Raw genomic sequence first — 15,454 nt, 5'->3', positions numbered from 1 at the left:
TCAAGTATTAGTTAGTTATACTATCGTTATAAGAATTCTTTAGAAATTTCACGCTATCGCGCACAAATCGGAAGTACGCGTTTTCGCACGTGCAATTATTTGAGGGATATTAGACCTTTATTTTTAGACTATTAAGAGTGAATAATAATAGTGTGAATGCAAGTGCATTAAAGGTTTAGTGCACAAGTGAAACAAAACCGCAAGGAAACGCGCGCGCACGCGTATTAGTCTTAGTTGACCTTTTGAGTAATTTTCGGCCACAAATTCTTAAACTTCCTTTAGAAGCTAACTACATCAGATTTCACTCCCTCTCACACCCTCAAGCAGCCAAACAACAAGGAGGAAGAAGTCCCAAAAATTTCTTTATCTCATCTCACTCAAACTTACACCAAATCATCTCAAAATTTTACCACAACTTGCAAATAACTTGGAGATCAACTTAAGCTAGGAAAGGAGCTTCAACCTCACGGTTTTCTTGAGCTTCAAAGGACCGAAAATTTCTGCTCTAGCAACATCTAGGAGGTAATGACGATCAAACCCTTGAATCTTAGTTTTTGTAAGTTATATTGCACTTAGAAGCTTGTAGCTTCATGTGGGTAGTCTTGGATTGTTGTAGATCTTGTGAGTGGGCTCTATGAAATCCCACAATGGACTTGATGAACTGATGTGATGATATTGGTGTTGTTTATGTCGAATTAGTGGTTAAACTAGTGATTATAAGTTGAAAAGTGGAAAGAAAACTCAAAGGAAACAAAAGGAAGAAAAGTGCCGGTTCTGCCCCTGTTTTGCCGCACCTGTTGGTGTAAATTTTTGTGGTCCAATTGACTTTATTTTGATGTAGATATGTTGTATAGATTGTGTGGAAAGTTTCCACCAAAAATCACTTGATTTGGTTGGCCAAAAGTTGAGATTTCGAAATTTCTTTACAACTGGAAAACGTGTCCAGAGTTGTTCTGGCAGCGATTTTGAAATGACCATAACTCTTTCCTCTGATGTCAAAATTGAGTTCCGTTTGTGGCATTAGAAACTATACACTTCCAGTTTTCTAACGGTATAAGATGTATCCCCTGATTCCACTTGAGTAAACCGTACCAGCCTTTCAAAATCACCTGCCCTGTTTCTCGGCTGTGTTAGACAGCCTGTTAAGTGCTGCAAATTGTTGCTTGAATTTGAGCTAGTTATGGAAAGAATTTCGAAATGATTCCTTATGATAAATTGTAGCCTTATGAGTGTAATTTCCAAAGGCATCAACCACGCTCAATTTCAGGTTGAATTGAGTGAGTTGTGGCCAAATTACAGACCTGCCTCGTTGCTTGAAAACCCCAAATTTGGGCTGATCAATGGCTAATCTTCATTGGAACTTGTTATTTTGAAACTCTTGGTATTAATCACCTATCAAACACATCTTGGATGTTTATTATACCTTGTCTTCATAAATGAACCATGTTTGAGAAGATTTCATTGGCCAAATGTTTGAAAAAGGAAAACTGAAGTACAAGGCAGATTTGCCTTGGAAATTCTGGGAATTTTAGTGGCTTTGTTAACTGACTTCCCGTGCGAATTTTTCCATCAAATTTGACAGAGGAATACCCCTTATATGGTAGGGTAATACTACCAAATTTGGTGCCATTCCAAGTCCATTTCAATGCTCAACCAAAGTCTTAAAGTTCATGTTTTAAATCTGGAAAACCCTTGTTCAGTGAGGAAATTTCAGCAACTTTGAGCTGCTATATCTTGGTGCTCAAAACTCCGATTCTTGTTCCGCTTGTTGTGTTTTAAACTTTGATTGTAACTATAATTGATTTTCAAATTTCAGAGGCTATTTCACATTCTGTGAATTTTGCCCAATTTTCAAAGTTGGCCAAAAAACCAACCTCGAAACTGTCTTGGTATTCCAAAACAGCAACTTGAAACCGAAATTTGAATGTCTTCCATTTGGAATCATGGAAAAGTACCTTCTAGGAACTTTTAGTACTTTGGAAGTAGTATCCAATGGTACTAAGTTTTCCAATTTTGGGCTTACAGAGAGTGAGATACGATTTTTCAAAGATTACTTGTCAAAACTGAAATTTCCGAACTTAAAGGAAATTGAGTTTTTAGAACTCACCATTTTCCTTCGATACCACTTGACCATTTTACACTTGATTTCAAAGATGAAAATCAGATTTTCTTGTATTACTAAAACCCTTTTTTAAGCCTCGATTTACAAGTAATTTAGGCTCCTTTTCGTGATATCTTCTTAGATTGTACATGAGTGCAATCTTCTTTGGTAATTAGGGGTTTTAAGTGATAATGTGTAATAGTTTATTATTAATTGCTTAGGCATTCAAGAGGATCCCATGGTAGACGCCTGAACCCTCAAGTGGACATTGCTCACTTGTTTTTTTTGTGATTGGTGAGTGTCAAGTGTGTGAAAACGTGTTACATGTTTAATTGTTATTGGTAATTGAGTATTTTGAAAATGTTGAGTCGAGTGTGTACTTTATCGCACTCGTTCTCATTTAAGTGAAGTGTACTTGAAGTACTTGACATGAAATACTTGAAGTGAATATTTACGTTAAGTATACTTGAATTACTTGAAGTGAATTGCTTGAATTGGTTTGTTAAGTGAATTAAGTGAAGTGTTTTAATGATTAATTATGCTATAGCTGCATAAGTTAATTGGAGTGAATCTCCTCGACCCCTAGTGATACTCGTGGGGGACGCCCAATTTTCACTGGCCAAGTTTGGACTCGAGCCGGCATGGGTTTGGTCGGGCTCCTTGGTGAATCATGAGAAAATATAAGCTTGACCTATTGAGAGGTCTTGGTTGGCATACTCGAGCAGTATCATCTCAAACAAGTGACAGGCGGGCCCGGTACAGAGGTATGTAACGGTGAACGGGGACATGATAAGTGAAGTTCTACGGACTATAGCTTACCCGATTGACGGAGTGTCAATTCGTGGAGGTTCTTGATCGTACAAGTGGAAAATAGCTCCTGAGAACTCCTACATCTTTGTATTGTTTCTGTTTACTTTTCTAGCTCGAATTGTTATTTACTTGAATATTATTGTTTTACTCGTCAATTGGGATTGTTACTTGAACAACGTGCTTGCATGTGTGTTTTCTTGGCCTCACGAGCAATTGCTCACCTCGTAGATTCGTTTTCCTTAACAGGAATGGACATGAAGTGAAATTTGGAGAAACCCCTTTGGATGTACTTTTGTATTAGGGTTTCAAATGTAAATGCCTAGACATTTTTGGCTGTTGTATATTTAGGGGATTGATGTATCTTTTGGATACCTGATGTAAGAATTGGATAGCTGACATATTTTGAACTCGTGGTGTAAGATTTAAATACTCGATTATGGAAGCGACTTTTCTTTATTTGGCTTGTATTAATCGTTATGTATCGTTACGCAAGAGTTGGGCAGGCGTCCCGCGGATACCCTTTAGTTCGCCTTAGGGAGAAGTGGGGGCGTCACAATAGGTGCTTAACTTAGCTTGCTTGTTTAAATTGCTTATTTTTGTGATGTTACTTGTACTGTAATGACCTTTCTTTTATTGCAAAGATCATCTAGGGATAGAAGTACTGCCTGCTTTATTTGTCCCGTACACAAATTTAATATTGATCCATATTTGTTATGGATAAACATTTCAGCTCCATCAGCAAGGGATTTGGGGAGTGAACTTATAAAGGCCTGCTTGAGATTTATATCATCACCAAGTGCAAAAAATAATTGTGTCATTTTTTTAAAATGTTTATTAAGATCTTTACGATTATAAGAAAAACATTTCATTCAAAAGAATTCTTTTCTTTTTGTTTCCTTGCTTTCTTTAACATCACCAATGAACTAATGCAGAATATGAGTATTTTCAGAGAAGTCTTGTCGGGTTAAGAAGAACATCTTGTCTTGTTCTCCTAAGCTTGTCAACCAGTCTTTAAGAATTCCTGAAAAATGAGCAGTAAAATCATATAAGATTTCAAAGTGAGATTCTTTTGTAAGATTTTGAATAATCATCCAAGCACGAAAATCTTGAAATTTTTCTTCCCATTTTGATGATGTAATATCATCAATAGTGAAGATTTAATAATGAAACAGGGCTAAAAGTTACAAATTTAATAGCGAAAGAATGAACACTACGTGACACAAAGAAATCCTAAACAACAAGGTCAAAATTCTAAACTGTTTTGGTGTGATTGTGTGAACTTTGGACCAGATTTTAACTCACAAAAAACACTTAAATTCTTGCTGAAAATAGACACCAAAAACCTAGTTTGATTTGGTGTGTAATTCAGCCAAGAAGACTCGAATTAGGAAACCTACGAGGAAGCTACTTGACTCATTGTAAACCTAAACTGATTTGGACTATTTTTGGACCATTGAAACTCGAATAAAACTGGAAAATTTGACTCAATGTGACAAAGTGTGGGTGGACAAATTGCAAATGAAATTTGACCAACAAATGACTCGGTTGAAATTTTTGGAAACATAAAATGCTCTCTACCCAAAAAGAGTAGTTACAAGAGTTTTTACAAAGCAAAAGAGTTCCTTTCTTTTAGCAGCTTTTTTATCTCTTAATTTCAAATTTTTTTATTCCTATTCATATTCAGATAAGAATTCTCATAATCATAAAATGAGATATTGTTATAGCCTGGTTCTGTAAAGTGAAAGGGGAATTCATCCTTTGTTTTTTCCTTTCCATTCACTCGGATTTCTTCCGTTTCATTGATTTTGTTCGAATCCTCTTTTTCTTCCGAAAAAAGGGAAGAAGAAGGATCTTCTTCAGTGGATCCCTCTTGTTGTTGTTTAGTCCCCTTCATTTCGGAAGTTGTTTCCATTTCTAGATCCCCTTCTTTCTCACTTTCCACCCCCTCTTCCATTTTTGAGGTTTCTTTCAGTTTCTTAGTAAGAATGGGGGATGGTATTCTGCCTAAATAGTAGATACAGGTAATAAATAAGAGAATATTAAAGATTCAAGCCATAAAAATTCTCAATTCTAACACAAAGTACTTATTAGATCGAATGTACTTATTCGATCTGATAGAATGATTTTGCCGTATCCAAACTAATACCAATCCAAGCCATTTCATGAATAAAATGTGACCAATTAACCAACAACAAAACTACTTGTTACAAATGACATCTTGTTGTTGCATCGAAATATATAAATGTTGACTAATCTGGCTAACATTGAACTTGGTAAAATGAAATAGTTGAATAATTGAAAAATGAGATTATTCAGGAATACATATTGAATGATGAGATTATGCATTAAATTTCAGGTAGTAGATCCATAATCAAAAAAGTGTTTGTGATTGTTCCAGAAGAAATGAAACAAAAGATATGGTAGAGCTAGGACAGTTATTGTATGAGGTCTACCCAATGCTAGATGTAGAGGTGCATAATAGATTGATATGAACATCATGAGTTGTCCTGTAATAAAACTAGTTGTTGCTGATACCTTCTTCTCGATCCCTTCTTCCACAACCCAAGCTTGGAGAAGGAAGAGATAAGAGGGCCCTATGGAGAATGTGGGCAGAAATCCATAATAGAGTCCGACCACAATGATCGAATTGATTATCTTCATGCATAAGGATACCAGATTACCTAGTAGAAATGATTGAAAAATCATCACAAACCTCCCTTATTTCTTTTCTATTGAAATTTTCTGGATTATTATATGATGATTTTTTAACTTTCCATATAGAAAAGTAATATAGACTAGAAACGACATCTGTTTGTTTGATGATTGTCATACCCCGAATTTTAGGACAATGTTTTCCCTCGTTCTTTTAAAATTTTGATTTATTTCTTTTGTTTTGTTTTAAAAACATTATTTTTTTTGGACACTTTAAATTTAAATCAAAACCCTAGTTTTACTTGTGACTAAAAGGTTATTATGTATTTGAGTTTATGTATGATAATGTATATTTTATTATAGGTAATTATAGTGATTGGGTGATTAGTGGAGTAATTGAGGTGTAATTAGGTTTTTGGAATATATCAAGTATGTAAATTGTGGAGTAAATTGGTAGGATTGTGAATTTAATTGGGCCATAGTGTGACTTTTGGTTAATCACAAGTTGCTAGACTTCCTAAAGGTTCCATGAGATTCCTAAGCTCAATTTTGATTGGCTAATCAAAAAGGTAGTTGGACTTTGACCAAGTGACTTAGTATTAATCTAACTTAGCAAGACAAAAGCCAAACAAACAAGGAAAATTTTGGGCAGCTTTTGGGAGAAAAGATGGAAGAAAAACCGAGAGAAAATAAGAGGAAGAACAAGAAAAATTCTGGTTGTGGGCAACTCATCCAACAAGCTTGGGAGTTAGAGCAAAAGAAAGCTAAGGAACTTGGTTCTTGAAGTGCAACCTTGTGAACCAACCTTTAGAAGGTAAAGCTGTGGCGACCCCACTTCCCCCTAAGGCGAACCAGAGGGTTGGCGGGCCGTCTGCCTAGCTCTCGCCAGGACTCACGCAAGAGATCTAATGTGAGGACTCGCAAATTCCTTGTATTTTTCCTCAAAAATAACCTTTTATTTGAAAATTAGTATTTATCAAAGGCCACTACCCAAATATTTCACATTAAGTGTAGATAAACCTTGTGATTTATTTCAATTTTTAATTGAGGACTGTAGCGAACGACTGAGTCCCTGCGAGAGCTGGGCAGGCGGCCCTCCGAACCCTCTGGTACGCCTTAGGGGGAGGTGGGGTCGTTACATCTAACCCAAATCCTTCCGAAGTATAGCCTAAATTATTACAGTATTTGTGACAGCCCCACCTCCCCCTAGGGCGAACCCCAGGGTTCAGCGGACCGCCTGCCCGGCTCTCGCCGGGACTCAGTCGCTCACTACATTCCTCAAACAGATTACAATATAAATCCCGAGTCTCCAAAAATTACATGTCACAAATGCAGCGGAAACTAATTCCCAACTATACATCAAATAATTTCCAAATCCAAATTGTACAAAACATAGGCCATCCAGTCACGTGCACAAGCACTACAAGTCCTTCCTTCGCCTTGAGCCCTGTGGAGGGGAATAAAATATTTTTGGGGTGAGCTAGAAGCTCAGCGAGTAACCAGTAAAATCAGTAATCAAATCGGTTTAACAATAGTTCATTTCAATGATGTCATAAATGAAATGATAAGTCCAGAAACAATTACGACATTTACAAAACATTAAATATGGAGTATCAAGAATTCAAGAAACATTTACAATGGAAAGCGATAGTAACATTCATTAAAAGGATACGGGTGGCTCCCAAGCCAATTCTTTTGTCGAGTTTGATCACTGGTTGACCCTTAAGATCCTGAGCTACACAGCTCACTTCTCTTGCCCAAGTCACGAGCAATAAATGCTATAAAATATTTTTCAAGCAATAAATGCTCTCAAGCAATAAATGCTCTGGTTCAAGCAATAAATGCTCTGGTTCAAGCAATAAATGCTCTCAAGCAATAAATGCTCTGGTTCAAGCAATAAATGCTCTCAAGCAATAAATGCTCTGCAAATATTCACAAGCCATGAATGCTCTATAACAAATCATAAAAATCATATTTCACAGGTATTAATAGCAACTAATGGGGTTTAGATCGAGTGCGATAAAGTACACCCTCGCCTAAGTGCCCATTCATAGTAAACTCATTTTTGTATTGAGTTACACAGAAATCCTGATCACTCACATACAAGCACGCATGATATGCAAGAAAACGGTTCAAAAGTAACTTTGGAAACAGGTCAAAAGTAAATAAGACAAGAAAACGGTTCATAATTAACTTTGGAAATAGTTTGAAGTCACTCACCTCCACGGCTCAGAAATCATCCAGCATATAACATTGGCTTGCTCAAATCCAAGTCTTAGATCACAAACTCAATGCAAACAAATCCCTTCAAAGTTCGGACAGCACTTCCCCTAAATTTGCTAACTTTTCCAGCCATCATGGCTTCATTATTTCCTCATCCAGTCCCAAAGGTACACACAACAACAAGTTCATCCAATAGCCATTCAGCAAGCTCCAAGTAGTACTAGTACAAGTCAAACTAGGGAAAAGTCCGGAAATGAAAGTTAAGCTCAAAACCAGAAAAAACAGTTTTGACGTCATTTTGCGGTAATGGCACCAAAGGTACTACGATTGTCGGATGAAGGTGCAAGACTCACCGTTTCGAAGCTAAGAGATAGGGTTACAATATTGCAGAAGGTCACTCAACCCAGTTTCGAGTGTAACCAAGTCAAAAATGCAAGATACCATACCAGAATCACAAAAACAGATTCACAGAACGCGTTCTAGCGGATACATCATAAAGCAGGCTATCCAAGTCCAAATCCAGAAATTCCAAAACCATATGAAAGCTAAGAAACAGGGATAAATTTCATCAGAAGACCTCAACAACCAATTGGGAATCAATTCCAGCCAAAACAACCAATTACAGGCGCAATTCTTACATTCGGGTAAAACCAGAACAGCAATAGTAATTTCGACTTTTCTCATTCTACACTACTCCGATTGACCTGAAATTTTGTAGGCACCTCTAAAATGTCATTCCCTAAAACTTTCATGTTTTAAGACAAGGTCAATTCGGCCTCTATCTATGAGATATAAATTCGGGCAGAATGTAATCATCATGAACCCTAACTTGTCAATTTTTCTTCCAAACAGAAATTGGTTGCAATTACTCACTTTTTCCACCTCATAGAGTCCTTAAGCATCATTTCCAATCATCATACAACCACACAATCATATCCATATGAAAACAGAAAAATCCCCAAAAATTATAAAACTTCACTAATTCAACCAAAACCAAGAAATAATCCATAAAGTTGCACCTTATACCACCACTAATCATCAATTAAGCATCACTAGAGGGAGGAGAGTGGTTCTTCATAACTCACCTTAGCCATACAAGAGATAGAGCAACAAATCACCTTAGCTTTCCAAACAACTCCACAAAACACCTCAAGACCACTTAGCAAAGAGATTTTATGGAATGATTTGGAGTTTTATTGGTTGGATTTGAAGATTGAGCAAGAAATAGAAGGAAGAAATTGAGAGCTTTTCTTTCTTTCTTGAGCAAGAACATTCGGCCAAGAAGCTTGCAAAATGAAGCTTATTTTGATCAATTTTTTTGTATTTATTTGGTAAAGGTAAAGGTAAAGTCAAATGGTCAAAGTCCAAGATTAAATCACAAGGTGACACTTGTCACCTTTTTGGTTTAAAACTTATCTTTTTGTCTCTCCAATACAATTATCTTAACACTTTGTAAAATAATATCACTTAATACAAAATTCCAACAAGTTGTCAAAAATATAATGCATTTACCGCGCTAGCGGGTCCCACGTCCAAAATACGCTTTTAATTTCTCAAAAACTAACCGATACTAGAAAAATCATTTTCAAACTATCTTTGCTCATAAACTTTATCTGGGGAATTTTTCTAATAAAGAAAATGTAGAAAAGGCGGGCGATTAAATAAAATAAACCCTAGAAAATTAGAAAATTTTCGGGTTCTCACACTCATTCTTTTCGGGGCGTCACAGTATTGATCCTCCAAAATAGACCAATAACTAAGACCACATTAACTTCAGAGATAACAGCACTTTAAGATAGCGACTCGTCGATTCTTAAATACCTTACGCGTTAGAAACCACGGAATAAAGTCAAACAATCCCATTTAACAAATTCATACAAGCCAAATACATTCTTACAAGCTAAGTAACAAATTTACACAAGCCACATAACCAATCTAGGGTTTACACTTTTCCAGCTTCAAGTGGCAACCCGAAACAAAACTACATTGTTTAATCTGAAATACATTAATAACAAGTAAAGTAGATTTCAGGCCTTTCTCATATGCCAGAACCTGTCAAGAAAAACAAAATAACGTGGGGTGAGCTAAAGCTCAGTGGTGCCCCAAAACATGCAATTACATAAGGCAAGTAGCAAATATTGATTTCAACTAAAGTAAACGATTAGGAAAGCGTATAACAGCACATGGTAGGATACAGGGGCTCTCAAGAGCCATTCTCCACGAACTTGATCAAAATTTTCCGTAGTTGACCCTCCGTCAACTTTCACTACCTACGGTCCATGTAGAATGCCACTTCACACCAGTTCCTACCTCCATTCATATCCCTGTCCCGGGCCCGCACACCAAAAAATGATAGTGGTAATACTCGAGTACACCCTTTTATAAACTAGTTGAGGGATTCACCCAACGACGTCACAGACTAGTCGAGGGATTTACCCAACGACGTCACAAACTAGTCGAGGGATTTACCCAACGACGTCACAACACTTGAGATATTCACGAAAACATTTCACACAAGTCACCACTCGAACGGCTAGTGTGATAAAGTACACACTGCTCACTTCGATAGACCAAAAACCACTTTGCAATTATCATATATCGAGTCAAGAAAGCACTGTAACTAAATAGTCATAAAACAAGCAGGGACACTCACCAAGAGTGAAGCTCAGATGTCAAGTTGGGAATCGAAATCCGCGTCCTCGCTAAATCCTAGAAAACCAAGTTTTAAGAACTATAAGTTTTCTATTCAAATTCTAGGTATATAAATATAAAAGGTTATCTGGTATATTACTAGTTTATTTCCTCGAAATAATTCGACAATCCACTTAGGATTAAACTTAGTAAAAGTAGTAAATTGTTTCATATGGCTTTCTTTATAATACTTTTCTTTCTCAAAGTGCCACTAGTACTTTTTTTTTTATTTAAAGTAAGTTTTCTTGCCGAACAGGTTTTCTACGCTTTTTAGTTAAAATTATTAAAATCTCGTATTTTGTCAATTTTCCTCTAGACATCTAGCCAGGGACAAATTTTAAGGAAAGAAAAGGAGGTAAAACAAGACTTAGGGTTTTAGAAACTAGTGAAGTCGTTTTCTAGAAGTAATAAGGTTAGTTTAAGCTAAAGGAAGAAATATCGAGTCGGCAAAGTTTAGAAAATTTCTACACAAGACTTTCTAACGTTAACGTACAATACCAAGTTTTATCGTTCGATACTAGGGCGAAGATATATTTAAATAGCTTGCTTAAAACTTTCTCAAGTTCACAGGACCAACACGGATTTCTTACGATTCCGATTCACAAGCACATAATATTTCAGATTTGTCAATATAGCAAACTCACATTTCAAATAGAAATCTCACTAGGGCTTCGTCAATCATTAGCCCTAGGTTTCAACAGATTCATTTCTGATCAAAATTTAAACAAATGACCAAGGCTTCGTCAATCATTAGCTCTTGGTATCCAACAGGCTCATATCAGATCACAATTGAACAAAATAAATGCAAGGCTTCCAAGCAGTTCCATCGACTAAACCGCAAGGGTTTTGTCAACCAAGTATAAATAATAACAAGTAATTCCAGCAGTTAATTTCATCAAAACTTTAATGTTTGTAAAAATTACTCAAATAGCCAAACTGGAAATTTTCCGGCATCTACACTTCAACATTTTTGGTCCAATCTTCCAACATATCAAATGTTTCATAGCTAAACCACTTACACGGCTTAAATACACATTTTTCATGCATTTCTAAACCATTTTCTTCCAAGGAAAAATTCCAGAAACAAGTTAAAATTTCCAACTCCAGTCTCTCGGCTACTAGCAAATTTTCCAGCAGCTTAATTGACCATCAATCCAACTTTTCCTTGGCTAAATCAGTGTTTTAAGTACTCAAGTTCGACATGCAAACACTTAGCTAGCTAATTAACATTTCTAGTTCAAAATCAGATTCGAATAACAACTACAAACATCCCAAAAATCCAGAAATTTGTCCAGCTAGCCTTGGATGAATATGCATGTAAGCTGGTTTCATTTTATTTTTATTTTTCTTGCCTAACCTAGCTAACTATCCTCATGCAAGACTTAATCACCTAGTGTTTAGTTGGTTAATCGAAGTTACAAGCTCAGATTACTTTAATTAAGCAAGATTAAGTCTGCATTTCCTAATCAACTCTCGGCAATTTCTATTTCCTTCCGAATCAGATTTCTTAAGCTATCAATCTCATCATCCGAACGCACAAACAATACATGCATGTCTTAATCATCTTATTTTTTTTTACTTAGTTAATTACAATTGCATGCTCAGATTGTCAAGAGATAAACGAATTAATCTCAGCATTATCCCCTTAAAGTCTCGGCAAACCCACTTTTTGCGCACATCAGAATTTTCCTTTCCTCAATTACTCATCCGAACGCTTAAACATTACATGCAAGCTCCTTAACATCTTCACCTACTTGTAGTTAGTCAGTCTAAGTCCAAGATTTACCTCGAACTGAAGCTTATACGCATGGCACAAAAGCTGTCAAGTTTCCTCCTCTCTTGGACAGCTTACGCACTCGATGGTTGCAGTTGTGGAGTTGCGGTTGGAACTGATGAAGATGGTAACGATCAGCAGCTGGTTGAGGTTAAGAAAATGCAGAAGGAACTCAGGCAGTGTTTCTCTCCTTTCTTCCCTCTAGCTCCCGGACAGAACAGAATAACTACAGCTCGGGGTTTTCTTTTTCTTACTTTCGGATACAGCAGGCAGCTCTCTTCTCACGGTCGATACTCACGAGGTAAGGTGGAGTGGTTGTGCGAGGCTGAGATAAAGTGGAGTGTTTGAGAGAGGTGATTCGCAGTGAAGAGAGGTTGAGTGTTGGAGAGGTGAAAGTGAAGTGTGTTCGGCCGAATGGAAATGGCTATGTTATAAGGTTGGCCGAGAGGGTGTTGGTGTGGTTGCATGGTAATTTTCCGAAATAGTGGAGGGTATTTCGGTCTTTTCACATCTCCTCCTAATTTCTACTCAAGTCCTCAATTCTAACTTAATTCCAAAAATTATCCCAATTGTGATTTAAACGCCTAATTCTATACTAACCTTGCAAAAATTTAATCATTGGGAATTTTCACGTCCTAAGTATACTTAGTATACTTGTATCGATTTTGTCTAAAATTTATCGATTGCATCTTAATACTAAGGTTCCTCATAACCCTTTACATTATTAACGATTAAACTAGCTATTGGAATTTAAAGAATTTATTTTTAAGGAATAAAATTAATTTAACTCAAGATTTATTAATTTAGTATAACAAAACCAATTAATTTAATAGTTTTGCACAATTATATTATTTTTCACATAAATTATTTTTTCGCACTTATTTAAAAACAAATAAATAATAAAAAAATAATGCTAGAATTTATTAAAGAATAAGAAATGCAAATGAAATATGCACTGAGGTATATATATATTTCGAGGTTCTCACATCCTCCCCTCCTTACAATGAAATTTGTCCTCAAAATTCACACTGTGAGAACCCGTAACTTTTCCATTTTCTAGGTTTTCTTATCTTTAATGGCTTGTTTTCTGCATTTTCGTGATTAGGAAAAATTCTAGATATTTTTAAGGAGCAGATATTATTTTTAGATGATTTTTCTAGTATTGAATAGGTTTTGAGAAATTAAGAGCGTATACCGGACGTGGGACCCACTAGGGCGAAAAGTTCGAAAAAATTCGGCCAACTAGGTTAAGTTTTAGATACTGGAATTAATTTATCGGGTGTTAAGAGATAATTAGAGGGTGCTATTTGGATTGGTGTGAGAGGAAACAAAAAGATAGGAATGCATTAAATAAAGTGACAAGTGTCACTTAGCTATTGGACTTACTTTTATGACTACTATTCCATGTTTTACTATTGACTAAATAAACTAAAAACTTACCAAAAATTACTTCATTTTCCCTTGCTCTTGGCCGGCCATGGAGGAGAGAAAGAGAGAGAGAGTTTCTTCAATTTTCCTTCATTTCTAGCTTGAATCTTGCAAACCTACCGGTTAAATTCCAAATTTCTCCACAAAAGTGAGTTGCTAAGCTAGTTTAAGGTGTTGAGTGGAGCCATTTGTGAAGAACAAGCTCTAGTTGTCTTGTTTCTAGGAGTTGCAAAGGTGAGGTATTAAATATCTTCCCTCTCATGCTAATAATGATCAATTAAGGATTTCTAGTGGTAGAGCATGTCATTTTATGGATGATTTCATGACCTATGGGTGAGATTGATGGATTTTTCTTTTGATCATGAATTTTTCTGATTTCATATGATTGTTAGGGTGTGGCTATGTATGATGATTGGAAATGATCTAGAATGAAGCTAGAAGGTGGAAAAAGTGGTTAATTGCTGGAAATTTCTGTTTTGGAAGGAAAATTGGAAAACTAGGGTTCATGTTCCTACATTCTGCCCGGTTTTGTAGCTCATAGTTAGAGGCCGAATTGGCCTTGGGTTAAAACATTAAAGTTTTATAGAATGATATTTTAGAGGTGCCTTCAAAATTTCAGGTCAATCGGAGCAGCGTAACTTGTGAAAAGACGGCATTACCCTTGCTGCCCTGTTTCTACTCGAATTTGAGAATTGCTTCTGTAATGGGTTATTTTGGTTAGGAATGCTTCCGAATTGGTTGTTGAGGTCTTCTGATGAAATGTATCCCTGTTTCTTAGTTTTCAGATGGCTTTGGAATTTCTGGATTTGGAGTTAGGTAGCCTGATATATGATGTTTGTACCAGAATGCATTCTGTGAACCTGTTTTCGCGGTTCTGGTGTAGTATCTTGCATTTGTGACCTAGTTACACTCGAAACTGGGCTGAGTAACCTTCTGAAATATTGTAACCCTATCTCTTAGCTTCGAAACGGTGGGTCTTGTACCTTCATCCGATAATCGTAGTGCCATTGGTACCAAAACCGTATAATGACGTCAAAAACTGTTTTTTTTTGGGTTAACGCTTAACTACATTTCCGGATTTTTCTGGTTTCCTCTAATGCTTATGTATGCTTATGGAACCCTATTTTGGTAGTATTTGGCATTGGTTTATGACTTGTAATCAAGTCTTATTTTGCTTATTGGAATATTTTAGGGCTTGACTTTCCTTTCCGGTCATCATATTTTGGGTTGTTTGAGCCTAGGTCTTCATGTTACCTTTTCGTTTCCAAAAATCATGTTTTGCACCCTTGCATTAGTAATTATTTGGCGAGGCATACGACTGGTAGTCGAGCCTCACATGTGCATTCTGTATACTCGATTTTTGAAAGTGGAACCTTCAATTGTTTTCCTTGGATTATTTTAGGGTTTCTTGGTGATTAAAACTCTCTTTTGGGAGGTATCTGTACTGACCCAGGTGAGTGTTCCACTACCTGCTACCCGTTATGTGAAATATCTGAAATACTTGATTTATGACTGTGGGAGCCAAATACTGTTTTGATAAAAGGGAGGCGAGGGTGTACTTTATCACACTCGTTCTCTTGTCTGTTCATATGCCAATTTTGAGGGCGTATCTGAATCTGCTATCTGTATCTGTATCTGTTATCTGTATCTGGATCTGTATCTGTTCTGACGTCGTTTGGAAGCTTGTATCCAACGACCTTTCTGTGACCTCTGAGCTCAACACCTGTGGCCAGTTACTCGAGTCGGGCCGGCAAGGGCCTGGTCGATTAGATAAC

The sequence above is a fragment of the Coffea eugenioides genome, chromosome 9 (genome assembly GCF_003713205.1).
Source record: "Coffea eugenioides isolate CCC68of chromosome 9, Ceug_1.0, whole genome shotgun sequence".
Lineage (NCBI taxonomy): Eukaryota > Viridiplantae > Streptophyta > Magnoliopsida > Gentianales > Rubiaceae > Coffea > Coffea eugenioides.
The sequence above is the reverse complement of the archived record's forward strand: the minus strand, read 5'-3'. Positions refer to the sequence as shown.